Source organism: Peromyscus eremicus, chromosome 18 (genome assembly GCF_949786415.1).
Source record: "Peromyscus eremicus chromosome 18, PerEre_H2_v1, whole genome shotgun sequence".
Lineage (NCBI taxonomy): Eukaryota > Metazoa > Chordata > Mammalia > Rodentia > Cricetidae > Peromyscus > Peromyscus eremicus.
Genome location: NC_081434.1, coordinates 43290576 through 43303377, shown reverse-complemented (window position 1 = coordinate 43303377; position 12802 = coordinate 43290576). Strand labels below are relative to the sequence as shown.

Here is a 12802-nt window from a genome sequence, read left to right as displayed (position 1 = left end):
AATCTCTCTCTGAGCCTAGAGTTAAGCTGGAGGCCAGGAAGCCCCAGTGACCCTCCTTTCTCTGCCTCCACCAACCTCTGGGGTTACAGGTGTGTGTGGGACCATGCTGAGCTTTTTCTGTGGGTGCTAAGGATCCTTCACGCTTGCGCAGCAAGCTCTCTTAGCCATGGAGTCATGTTCCCTGCCCCACCCCCCGCCCTGCTTTTACTTTTAAAATACAGAAGTCGCTTCAAAAGCCCAGCTTCTCTTGAACATCAGAAACTCAGCAACATCTGGCCTGTACTCACACATGACAAAAGCTGGCTGAGTGGCCTGCAGCTGCTGCCTTTAGAAGGAACATTGGCTGTCACACCCAGCACAGTCCTCACGGTTCTAGTCATCTCCCTGAAGCTCAAGCCAAGAGGCTGATGCCATTTGCCATGGGGTCTTTCTGAGTTGCAGTTTTCCTGGCCACAGGGAAGTATTTCTTCACACCTGTGCTGTTCCCATCCATGTGCCCCTGAACTCAAGGACTGGCTTGTCTTCCACAGGCAGTCTCTGCTGGAGCCAGTTCTGCGCCTGATAATTAACTCCTCAGAGATCTCCAGGAAGCCCAGACTGGAGGCCAGGAGAGTGGACAGGAAACCTCATCTCTTTTCCTGCCATGCCAGATGATTCCTTCTGCCAGGGAACACACTAGAGGCAGGCTTCCACAGGCCCTGGGGGAGAGATGTCTGCAATGAGGCTGGCATCTACCCAGAGACTTGCCTCTCCAGGGGCAGGGCTGCAATCAGTGGGGTAAAGTCTGGAGGCGCCAGCTCTGAAGCTGCTATTGTCCAAGCAGACCCAGGTCTCTGAGGGACTCTATAGGAAGAAGGTCACTGAGAGGGCTTGGCCTAGAGAGCCATGTTGTGGAGGGTGAGGTAAGACTTGTAATGAAGCCGTGGAATTCCTCAGAGAAGAATGAGACAAAGGCATAAGATGGGGTAAAACAAAGGCACGATGAGAACAGCAAAAGCTTCAGTTTAGAGCTTCTTCTAAGGGCTTCTAGGGTAAGCTCTTTGGGGCCTGAGCCCTTTATTATCTTTCCAAATGAATACCCAAACCAAGCTTGGGCCCTCCTACACAATGGGGTACTCTCCCCTTTCCCACCACCCACTTGATCTCTGCCAGTTAATTCTACTTATACTGAGCTGTACTGGCATGCTCAGTTTATCAAGCTGAATTTAGTCTCCATCTTTCATTGCTCCAGTGGTCTTAGTTCTATTCATGTAAGCCACGTGGAAGAAGTCCTCTGTTTTGGTCGTTTCTAAGGCTGGCTTGTCATCATTGTCAAAAAGCAGGTTCCTGGCTCCATTCTGGACATTTGGAGCCCACTGTGGTATGTGAGAGTTCCTATTGGCCTGACCTGGATCCATGGATTCCTTGTCTATAGTGGCTCTTCTTTTTGTATTTGCCTGTGTCTTGACAGAACCAAGCTTCCTTCCTGTACACAAACCTTTGTGGGCTTGTCCCAAAGTATCCCTGAGAAATAAGAAGTAGACTAAGCCAGACTTAATTTTCACTGAGAATTTGTTTTCAAGTACAAGGACAAACAAGAGTTGATGTATGTATGTGTAGCCGGAAGATTTTCTGTGTCCCTCCTACCAGTTCCCAATCCCACAGCCACTTATAAATAATCATTCAGAGGCTTAATATTAATTACAAACTGTTTGGTCTATGGCTCAGGCTTTTTTCTAGAAAGCTCATTCATCTTAAATTAACCCATTTCTATTAATCTATGTGTTGCCATGTGGCCATGGCATTACCGGTCTGCTGGCATCTTGTTGCTCCTTGGGGGCAGGCTGGCATCTGTACTGACTTCACCCCCTTCTCCCTGTACCTTTTTTCTTCAGAAAGAGGTTGTATGAAAACCTTCCTTTTTGATTAGACAGAAAAGGGGAAGTGCTGTGGGATGGTCTTTCTGTATGCTGTAAATATGTATTGCTACCATTGGTTAATAAAGAAGCTGCTATGGCCTATGGCAAGGCAGAATACAGCCATGTGAGAAATCCAAGCAAAGATACAGGGAGAAAAGTCAGAGGAGATGCTGAGTGCTGCTGGGGGAGCAAGATGTAATGGAACACAAGTAACACCACAAAGCCACGCGGCAAAACACAGATTAATAGAAATGGGTTAATTTAAGATGAGAGAGCTAGCTAGCAAGAAGCCTGAGCCATAGACCAAACAGTTTGTAATTAATATTAAGCCTCTGACTGGTTGGTCGGGTACTGGCGGGTGGGAAGATTTATCTGGCTACATGCATGTGTGATGTATGCATATCTCTAGAGGGGCTTCACAAGCTGACTCTCTAGAACTCCATACATTCTTTTCCTTCTAAGAACTTCTCCATGTATATCCAATGAAGCCTCATTTTGCTTATATTGAACACAGTTACTTTTCTTTAGAAAGAACTTGACCCTATACAGCAGGTTTAGCGTGGTAGCTGGAAACGTTCATTCTAATGGAAATACTCATCTGGAGATATGATCTTCACCATCCACATGTTGTATATCTAAGGAAATGGGCTCAGAGAGGCAAGTGTCCTTTACCTGTGAGATCTCTGCTTAGCCAAGCTCTTTAGAGAGACAGCAAGAAGAAAGATTTTGGAAAAACTTTCTCCATATTCCCTTCTGTTCAAAGATATTTTCCTTGGACTTTCTAGCAGGGTTCCGAGGGTGAAGCTCTCCTCTAAGATTTTCCAAGAGCAGGGTGTGGGTCATACTCTTTCTGTTTTCCCTTCCTCCCTCTCTACTCACAGGAGCTGGGTAGGAAGCTGCGAGGACACCAGCCCTTGGATTGGACAGCAAGAAGACCTCACGGAGAAGGGTCAGCACTTGAAAAATTCCTCAAGTCAAAGGGCTAGGGGCTTGGGTGCCACACAAGGCCCTCACTGTGTGCACACATTGTCTCCCTGATAAAAGGGGCCGGGCCTGGGAAAACCCAGCTGTCTCCAGGCAACAGAGCTGGTTGATGGGGAATGTCCAGGCCCCTCCCCTCCCCCTGGACACTAGGGCAGGGAGAGAGGCAGGGAGGGAGGGGCAGAGGTACAGAGCCAATGTCCAGCACAGAAGCCTACCAGGTGGGGTCAGGTGGAATGTTTGAGTTAGTAAGTAAAGGAGGTAGGAGGTGACACCCCTTTAATAAGGGACTCCCTCTTCTCATCTCACCAGAAGTCCCTTACAGTTCTCCGCACACATGCCGTTGCCTTGTGGAACGGAGAACCCGTGGTGGCAATGGGCGTGACTTGTTCCCAGAGCTGGGGGTCTTCAGCAGGGAGTTGTGCCTCTCTGCTTTAAGCCTCTGCACTTAGTTCAGGGCCAGCCGATGGGCTCGGAGCTCCCACTGCATCTCAGAGTGACTGCCAGTTTGCCAGGGCCCACACACCCCTCCTCCAGGGCTTCTGGAAGCTCGCCCTCCAGCACAACCAGCTGAACTGAGAAGCATGCCAAGCGGCTTCCTTCCCTCTGGCTCCCAGGGCTATTATATTCACAAGCAATTAGTAACTGCAATTAATTGTTAATAACAGTTACCATCCCAGGGCCTATTATGTCAGGCTGAGCCATGCACCAACCCCACCCACGCCATTGTCTTTAACCTTCATGGTTACCCTTCTGGAAAGCGAGTCCGAAGTCGTGCCTTACAGGGGAGGAATGTGAGGTCGGGAGGTTGACCAAGATCTTATAATGGAGAGGGAAAGTGAGGGCCACATCCCACAGCATCCAGGAGTTCGGCTGGAATCTGTCCTCTGCACTTATCTCCCTCCATGCTGGTGATGGCAGAGAATGCTGTACTCTGAGAATGGGGCCAGTCAGGAGACCTGGGCTGCCTCCCCAACCAGAAAGACCCCTCAGAGGCCAGCCTCTTGCTGGTTGCACATTTGTAAACCAGGCTGTATTACTTGTTATCTTCTTCCTTGATAGAAAAAAAACTGGATACTCAATGAAATTTGGATTTCAAATGAATAGCAAATAAGTTTTTAGTGTAAGTCTATCTCATGTCTCACAGTACACACTTAGGCTCGGTCACTAAGTGTTAACTTGAAAACCTGTGTTTTTGTTTACTCAGCCTGACGACCCTACTTTGATGGTAATCTTGATTGTCAATTTGATGGACTTTAGAATCACTATGGAAACACACCTGTGGGTGGCACCATCCCATGGGCTGGATGGTCAGATGGACTGACAAGGAGAAAGGCAGCTGAGCACCAGCATTCATCTCGTGCTTCCTGACAGCTGACACAATGTGCCTATCTGCCTCACACACCCGCTGCCATACTTTGCCCACCATGGTGGACTGTCACCCTTAAAGTCTGAGCCCAGATAGACCCTTCTTCCCTCAAGCTGCTTCTGGCCAGGTATCTGGTCACATAAAGGAGAAAAGTCACTAACAGACCTTCCCATAGGCCGCTGCTGGTGATGCCAACTCTGGGGTCACACCCTTCCCCCAGCCCTACCCATAGGCCGCTGCTGGTGATGCCAACTCTGGGGTCACACCCTTCTCCCACCCCTACCCATAGGCCGCTGCTGGTGATGCCAACTCTGGGGTCACACCCTTCTCCCACCCTTACCCATAGGCCGCTGCTGGTGATGCCAACTCTGGGGTCACACCCTTCTCCCACCCTTACCCCCAGGTGGTAAAGATGGAAGCAGAGGACCCTGGTTACCATGGCACCAATTAGGCCCACTGCAAGTCCTCAGACAGACATTCCAAGGTGTCTTGCTGTCCTTGTTCCTCTGGCCAAGCAGCCACAAAGCAGTCTGACCTCTTAGGAGAAGGCTGGAGTCTTTCTGTTACCACCCAGGGATGCAGCAGTGAGCCTTGAGAATACCAAGCAAGTGTCAGGAACCTTCCTGAAACCCAGAGCACCCAAGTGTCTTTGAGAGAACCTTTCCAAGGCACCCAGAAGCCGGAACCTTCCTATAGCAGAAACAGAAGCTCTTCGGTGACCTTCGTCACCAATTAAATACCCAGCTCACTGATCTCACCATGTGTTAGGTACTGTGCTCGAAACTCCAGTTATGGGTAAACCGGGAAGACAGAAACGGTCTCAAGGGGGAACTTCTGTGGGAAGCACAATACTGAGACTCGGGTGGAGAAACGTCACGTGCTGAAAAGTTCACGTGAAAGAGATGAGAAGGGTACTCCTACTAGGGGCTTCGTCATATCCCCTCGAGGCCAGTGAGGTAGGGAAAGAGATGGTGTTACCACCCACTTCTCACACAAAGAAACTGAGGCCCACAAGCAAGCTGGCCAAGACACAGAGACGGCTCCGACCCAAATTCTCTAGAACTTGTCCTCTTTTCCATTTAATTCTCATAGAAAAATCATGTCTGACATGGGTTCCTGGGAAGTGACAGCTTTAATATCATAACAGGGAAGAGAATGGAGAGGTCCCTGCCTGGCTCCCTTGGTACTTTAAAGAGAGGAAAAATAGTCTGTGTGTCCAAGTGCAATTTCTACACAAGGTTCCCTTTGCCAGTCTGAGATCATGAGTGTCTGGATGCCCGCAGAGACTCCATTTCCTCCTGGCACCTTTACACTCAGCTACTCCAAGGGCTCTGGCAGGGTGAGGCCGACTGGCTGGGGTAGGGCACCTTCCTCCAGGGTGAGGCCACCAGTCTTCTGTGCTTGGCCAGTGAGGTGTTAACGGAGTTCTGCCACCATCCTCTCAGCTGGGCTGTCTGATGCTGCATATGTGTGCGTGTGGAGGCAGTGCCAGGGCCTACTCCCATGCAGCACAGGAGGTCTTGGGCTTCAGGTGAGGCTGGGAGAGCAGCAAGAACACAGTGACACCCAGGCTTGTCCTCAAATGCCCTAGCTGGATCCCAAGATTCAGTAACATCTGTTTGGTTTAGGGCACAGAGCCTCAAGCTTTCTTATTTATAAAACAAGGATGGTATTAGTACCCGCACAGTAATTAAGAGGACTAAATTACAGAATGGATGGAAACCACTTAGCACAATGCCTGGTGATGGGAAGGGCAGAAGACTGTTAGTGTTCATGTCAATGGACAGAATCTAGAGTCACCTGAGAGATTTGTCCCTAGGCATGCTTTTGGGGAGTATCTTAATTACGTTAATTGATGTGAGAAGACCCATCTTAACTGTGGGAGGGACCATTCCCTGGGCAGAGGACCCCTCGGCTGTTTAAAATGGGGAAAATAAGCTGGGTGGCAACGTGCTCTCTCTTCCTAACATAGGTTCTAAATAACCATGTACCTCCAGTTCCAGCCCCTGAGATCCCCCCCTCTATGATGGACTCAGCCTGAAACTCTGAGCTGTAACAAACCCGCTCTTTCTTAAGTTGCTTTTGTCAGAGTATTTTATCCCAGCTGCAGGAAAAGAGATGAAGCCCATTCATAAATGCTGTCCATGTAACAATGAGGACATAGTCTGGTCCTCACAGAGTTCCCAGTGGGCCCTTGTGCGTCTTTGCACTTCTGTGTCATCCATCCTGCCCAGCATCTCTGTCCTGGCGATCAAAGAAGGCTTGGGTAGGAAGGCGGCTCCTGTTCCCCTCCCAGCCCAGCCTCTGGATTGAGCAGGTGTGTGGATCTTTTGCTGCTTCCTCACCTGGACAACAGCCCTGGTGGGTCCACTGTAAAGTGCAGGTGAGCAACGCTGTGCTGATGTGCCTATGACGTCCGCGGTGTAACTCTCCCCACCAGGGCCAATGTGGCTCTCTGTTAGGCTGAGAGTGAGGTGAGAGCAGGTGGGATTTACGCAAACTACCAAGGTCATTCCTAGGGGTCACACTCACACCGTGTCCTTACCACTAATTTCCAAGATCATTTGTTCAGTCATCAGACATTTCTACTGTCCCTGCTACCTGTCCTGCTCTAGGCATAAATGGTGCTCAGTGGCACCATTTAGGAGTGGGTGGACCATCGGAGATAGAGGAGACAAAGACGCCCATTTTGATCTTTCTCCACCTAGAAGTGCACCAGGCAGTCATCCAGGGCTACCATGAACTGTGGCTTGTCAGGCAAATGAGGGATGTCAGCCACTAGGCTCCATGAATGGTGGCTAGGGAGCATTTCAAATGAAGGACACCCTTTCCATGTGTCTTGAACTAAGGAAATAAACAAGGAAGGGGAGGAATGAATAAGCAGACAGTAAGACAGGTCACTGTTAGACAGATCTGCAGCCAATCTGAAAACAAGGTCACAGTTAACCAAGGAGAGATGACCCCTGAGAACACAGGCTTATCTCTATCTGTCTGCCCAGCGCCCCTCCTCTCTCGCCTGACCCCCATCTGGAGAACTCGCAAGCAGGATGGTGCAGCTGGACCCACCTGGTGATGGTCTTTACAATGGTTAAATGACAAAATGCTTTCATTTGGAAAGTCAAACCTGGGGCTCTGGTTGGTGCCCCTACATATCTCCCCTCACTTTTGTATGTGTACATGTGCAAGGGGTAATCATGTATGCTTAAGGGTGTGGTGTGTGCACTAAGGACGCCCCAGGGGCCATTCCTCAGCTCCTGCCCACCTTATTTTCGAGACACTGAACCTCGAATTTGCCAAGTAGGGTAGCCACTGAGCCCTAAGGGTCCCTCTGCCTCCACCTCCCCAGTGCTGGATTACAAGTGTGCACCACCACATCCAGCTTTTTATGTGGGTTCTGGGAATTGAACTCAAGACCTCACACTTCAGTGACTGGTACTTTACCAACTGAGCTATTTCCCAGCTTCTCCTTCATCTTTAGAAAGTAATCTTGAAACATTCACTTTTCAGTGACTCTAGTGTACTGATAAAGAGCCAAGACTTTATACATATGGGAATTAAAATCCCGACTCCTTCCACGGTGGGTTTTGAACCACTGACTACTAAGGTAAGGTGCTTGTCCGTTCACATCCTCCTGGATAGACAGGGATGGGGACAATGACATACACTGACTGAGCACCGAGTGTGCATTGAGCTCCAAACGATGTAAAGATGAGGAAGAACTTAGGGAAGAGACAACTGCAATCTGCTGTGATATGTGCCCCACGGCTGCAGGGAATATGTGTTAAGTTACGCCGGGGAGATAGTGACCAGCGCTGAGACGAGGTGTTCATGTCGGAGCTGGTTCCCCCCGAAGATGGAACACCTTTACAAGCGTCTAAGAATCAACAGAAACTGGCTGGGTGATCACAATAGGGAAGGGTTTTCTGGGGCACAGGGAACAGAAAGTGCTAAGGCAAGGTATGCTTGGGAACCACATGTTTGCAAAGCAGGACACAGTGCTGGGGACATACCTAGACGGAGGGTGCATAGCTTAGGACTGAACTTGGAGTTTAGGCTGGGGACGCACTATCAAAGGGTGGAAACAGCTTATCCGGAGAGGATACTATGATGCTAGGTTAGAAGGTGACCAGGAGACAGGGTCAGGACTGGAAGCCTGAAGCCAGGGAAACTGCTGGAAATTCTAGGCACATGAGCCAGTACAGGGGCAGCAGGCTAAAGACAACAGCTTGAAACTGAATCATTTGCTCACTCCTTTCTCTTGTGGTTCCCAAGACTGATTGCTCTGCCCCATCCCGGAGGACAGACCTGCCACTAAACCAGACCTCCAGCAGTGTGGCCGGAGGCTCTCTAGAGACCTTGCCCTGCCTAGGTTCATCTCCCAAGCTGCATTTAAAGTGCTCAGCTCTGAATCCTTGCAGCAAAGGTGGCTTTGGGGATCTGAGTTTCTCTTCAGAAAATACAAAACACTATAAACCTGACCAAAAGCCTGTGGTAGGGAAGGGTGCAGAATCAAAGGAAGAACACCCCTCTACTGTTTCTCTCCAGGGACAAACTGTCAACCACCTTCTAAATATTTATATACCCATAGACTAACGCTGTTCTCAGCCTGGGGCAGAAAAGCTCCATTTCTGCAGAGGATGTTGGTTAATGCAAAATTAGTATCTGGTCCAAGTGCTGACAATAAGTGATTGATGAGCCTCCATCCCTAATTGGGACATCTATATCATTCCCCATGCCAAAGCCTGGGAACATCACAGAAGGGAGGGCGGAAAGAATGGAAGAGTAGGAGGGTGGGGAGGAGTGTAATGAAACATTGCCATCCAGATATGACGTTGTTACTGTAACCATGAACACACAGCTGCTATGGATACTTGCCTAGGATTGGACCCTCCCATATTCCATTTTAGAAAGAGGAGGTAACCACAACCCTCCCCCCCCCCCTTTTCCTGAGGAGTTGATGATTGTTAATGGTTGCTATAAGGGGGCATGTCATTTTCTCAAAGGGTATTGTCACTGAGGGACTAGGTGGGAAGAAAATTAAGAAAAAAAATAAAATAAATACAAGTTCCCTTCCCCAGGGCTCTAGCCAGTTCTTAGGTGGAATTAAGGGGGCCCACGGGTTTAAATAATCTGCCAGCTGGACTCCCCAAAAAGGCATGAGTTCCCACAACACCCTCTGCTAGCAAGGAAACCTCATGAGACAGACTGGCCCAGGACCAAGAAAAGGAAGACAGTTTGCAGGGCTCAGTCTGAGAAGGGTCAGGAAAGGGCCAGTAGCATGCTTGTGGGGGCTGGGGGTGGGGTCACTCTCAGCCCAGACAGTAGATGCCCACCTCATTAGCATCTCAAAAGGGAAGGAAGGAGCTGTGGGAGCTGGCTTTTTCCCTTTTCACAACCTCCTCCCCTTTGGAGACCTTCACACAAAGGAGGAGGAGCTGAGAAGAAGTGCCGGACCTCGAGGCAGCTGGTTCTGCCAGGATACACTGGACCATGGGGCTAGCCCGCCACCTGCTGGCTACTTTTGGTAGCTATGGCCAGGCACTTTTGGAGAATTCTGTAGGCAGGACTGAGAATCTTCTGATGTCTGCATGTTTTTAGTTCTGGAAACAGTCTCCCTATGTAGCCAAGACTGGTCTTGAACTCAAAATTCTCCCAACCTGAGCCTCTTGAGTGTAAAGATTACATGTGTGGACCACCACAACCAGCAAGACCCATTTTAGGTACCCAGTGAGCATTAATTTGGAGACAACTGGGATGCTACTTGTGATGCTGAGAGGTTAGAAAGTTCAGGAAGATTCAATGGAGTTCAGAGAAGAAGCAGATGGGTCTGTGGTGGGAAGTCTCTCAGTCACAAACATGCGTGACTATGGAACCAGTTCCCAGGTGAGCCCACAAGCGTCAGCTTCTTTTCCCCACCAAAGGGCAAGAGGAACGCCAGGAAGCAAACACTGTCGTTCTTAAGACCCGATGAAAGTGTGAGTGGGCGACGGTGGCTTCAATACGCTGATCTCCAGCTCCCACCCCCAAGGGAGCGGCGCCTAAGACGTAGACACTCCCCATTCCTGTAAATTCAGGAGCTTGATGACCAGAGCCCAAATTTAAATGCTACTTGGGTGGGTCCCAGTCTTGTCCACTGTGACTGGCCACGGTGCCATGTGCTCTATGGGTAGACAGGGCAGTTTCGATCTGAGTCAGCCACTCAGGTGCCAAGCGGGAAGGCATGGCCAACAGGAAAGGGGCGCAAGGGGATAAACCCTGTCCTTTCTGCACAATGCTGAGGATAAAGGCACAAACCAAGAATGCCTGAAGGCACTGCTCTCACGATCAATGTCATAGAGAGATGGCCACAGTCCTTTACAATAGCATGCACACATACTAAAATGGCACTTAGTAGCTGTTGGGTGTAGCCGGAAGTTTTCCTGTGTCCCGCCCAGTCCGCAGCAGCTCAGGCCCAAGTAAACACACAGAGGCTTACATTAATTAAAACTGCTCAGCCATTAGCTCAGGCTTCCTATTGACTAGCCCTTACATGTAAACTTTACCTGTGGCTTTACCTGTCTGCCATTACATAGATAGCGGGCTGGCGTCTCCTGACACAGCCTTCCTCTTCCCAGAATTCTCCTTGTCTGCTTATCTCACCTATACTTCCTGCCTGGCTACCGGCCAATCAGCATTTTATTTATCAACCAGTGTACAAAAGCATTGTCCCACAGCAGTTGGGTACTTTTATACTAACTTGGATGTTACCCACGCCCACAAAGCCCCTTTATGAGGCAGGCACTGCATTTAGCAGAGCAGATTACAGGAGCTGCATGGCTGCAGGGGTTTGGGAGACAGCACGGGAACTCAGATACCACGGCACAGCGCCTCCACTGTTCAATTCCACTTCTAAACACACAGCCGAGGTAGAGGTTGACAGCTGGCACAGAAGGAGGCCAAATGTCTGGTTAGGGGCTGGGGAGATGGCTCAGTGGATAAAGTGTTGGACTTGCAAGTGTGGGGATTGAAGTCCAGATCCCTGAATCCATGTGAAAGCCTGGCAGGCATGGTGGCCACTGGTAGGTAATCTGGTGGTGGTGGTGGTGGTGGTGGTGGTGGTGGTAGTGGTGGTGGTGGTGGTGGTGGTGATGGTGGTGGTGGTGGTGGTGGTGGTGGTGGTAGTGGTGGTGGTGGTGGTGGTGGTGATGGTGGTGGTGGTGGTAATGGTGGTGGAGCAAGCTGGTTAGCTAATCTAGCAGGAGACGGTAAGCTCTGGATCATTGAGAGATCCTGTCTCTAAACAAAGTAGAGACTGGCCCAGGAAGACACTTGATGTTAACTTCACAGCATATTTGTTAACACACATACATGTACCCACACACCACACACAGATAGGCTTGTAAAAAAAAAAAAAAAAGTTGGATTAAACAGCACCCGGAGACTCCAAGGATACTGCAGCCAGTTAATTACTGGGCGGAGGGGCAGGCACTTTGCCCCTGGTTAAGGGCCTGGGAGCAAAACCTCCAAAGATACCAAGACTCAGGTACACAACCCCAAGGTGAGCTTTATGCCCATGTACAGCAGGCACAGGCAAGCCCGGGATACAAAAGCCTTTGAGAAAAGAAGACAACTCAGACTGGACCAGACAGAGGCAACTTCCAGGCCACCCTGTTTAAGATGAGGTCATTTCTAGTTTGAGTGTGGAGGCTCACACCTGTAATCCCAGCACGTGGGAGGCAAAGGCAGGAAGCTCTGTTTGAACTCAGATTTGGCTCCAGGCCTAAAGCAATAACAGTAAAGAGGTCACTTCTGATTGGAAAGGTGAGGTCTGCCGCCTAAATCAGCTGAATACTTTAACACTACTGAACATCACGAATGCAGCTTCTACTGCAAAGCAGAGGCTCAGTCACCCCCAACCTTAGTTCTCTTCCCTGGGGATGCTGGGTGCAGACAATATGCCAGTCTGGATATTTGGAGATACGTACACAGGTGACTTTGCCCCTCAACACCATGCATGGGTCTACTGTCAGAACCACTCTGCTTTCCACAGGTTCAGCTCTGCTCTGGATACAGAGCTTCATTATCTCCACACTTGGGCCAATGTCGTTAACTGTAAACGCTGTCTTCCAATGGGACTTACAATATTTGTTACCTCCAGGACCCCAAAGTTGGGGTACAGACTTATTCCCCCAGGCAGCCCCACATGAGCACCTCATCTGATCCTGCACAGCACCTATGTGCTGATCTGGTGCTCTGTGACTGGTCAGTTGCTGAATGATGACTGCAGTGAGTGGACAGGCCTCAGCTTTCAGAACCTATTGTCTGGAGGAGGCTGGAGAACTAGTCATTCCTGCCCACTTGGGTGGCAGAGGTCAAGCTCATGGGAGAAATGGGATGCAAGGGTGGGTCACCTGCTTCCAAGAGTTTAGGATAAGAACCGTGAGCTTCTGTTGATTCCTGCACTCTCCTAACAGCCTCATTTTGGCAGAGTGGAAGGAACCTGGGAAACACTGCCAGGTGTATTTCAGGCTTGAGAACTTGGCTTGTTCAGAAAGGTCATATGGTTTCTGTGCTG

General features: G+C 49.8%; 1 protein-coding gene across 2 annotated transcripts in view; it reads right to left on the bottom strand.

The window, feature by feature from the left end:
* Positions 1 to 12802, bottom strand: part of Syn3 (synapsin III) — a 410018-nt gene that overhangs the window by 396241 nt on the left and 975 nt on the right. The window lies entirely within an intron of this gene.